General features: G+C 38.2%; 1 protein-coding gene across 3 annotated transcripts in view; it reads right to left on the bottom strand.

The window, feature by feature from the left end:
• The window catches only part of LOC109546359 (carbohydrate sulfotransferase 1-like), a 50,723-nt gene that overhangs the window by 2,292 nt on the left and 47,386 nt on the right, over positions 1-1,045 (bottom strand). The gene's annotated exons all lie outside the window — the stretch shown is intronic.

Genomic DNA, 1,045 nt, shown 5'->3' with positions numbered 1-1,045 from the left:
AGCGAGAAAAACACGTTTGTGATGTTTAGACCAAGTTTGAATGACAAAGTTAAATTTCCGAAGGAAAACCAGCTGAAAAACAAATTTGCAGAAAACTTCCTAAAATCCGACAAAATCGACGATTCTGAGCTGAAAAGATAAGTATACATATGCATGTGTAGTATGCAGATAAGTTGGTCTAACTAAAATTCCTACATTGTAATATGTTGGCAACAAAATGTAAGCCCCGTTGAGAACTGCAGAACGTAGAGAAAGTAAAATGAGAGAAGTGGCGGTGTAATGCTAATAAAACTTGGAACCGCGTTGCGCCACAACGACCTGACCGTCAATTACGGACAGCCTTGACGGGAAAAACCGGTATCTAGATTATCGGCTAGTAAGAGGCGGAAATTTAAAATTTTGAAAGGTACAAAATACTCCAGATACACAAATTTCGGTATCTGCACATTCGCACATCTCGGTTATTAATATTAATAGAAAATGTGCTGTTTACTCGATAGGGTGCTAACTAATTCCTATTTCCATTAATAATGAACCGAGACTAGAGTGTGTAAGGACATAGAAATTGTAACACTCAGAATCAATCATCAAATCAGATCAATTTTTGATTCAGATTTAAGGGGATCCATGAAAGGGAAAGAAATAATATATACCTAAATCAAAATAAAATAACATTTATTGTGTGAGTTGACATTTGCTAAGTAAAAAAACATAAATTTTCTTCCAAATAGTCCCAAAAGGAAGAACTGGGTAGCAAAACTTGTGCCTTACCGGAGTAGCACTCCCCACCAGAAGTATTCTCCTTATGTGCTGCAAGATTCTGTTCCATACTGAACTATTAAATAACAAAAAAAAACAAACCTTGTCAAATGCCTTGGACATGTCCAGGAAGACGGCTCCTAGACATTTTCGGCGATTTAACACTTGTTGGATTCTCGTTGTTAGCCGGACGGCAAGTGTGGTTGTGCCATGGCCCGGCCTGAATCCATGTTGCTCATCCAGCAGGACTTTCTTGTCCTCTATTGTATCCTGAATTTGGTGCAGG

Source organism: Dendroctonus ponderosae, unplaced genomic scaffold (genome assembly GCF_020466585.1).
Source record: "Dendroctonus ponderosae isolate FM_Combo_2020 unplaced genomic scaffold, Dpon_F_20191213v2 Dpon_F_20191213_1, whole genome shotgun sequence".
Classification (NCBI taxonomy): Eukaryota; Metazoa; Arthropoda; class Insecta; order Coleoptera; family Curculionidae; genus Dendroctonus; species Dendroctonus ponderosae.
The sequence above is the reverse complement of the archived record's forward strand: the minus strand, read 5'-3'. Positions and strand labels throughout refer to the sequence as shown.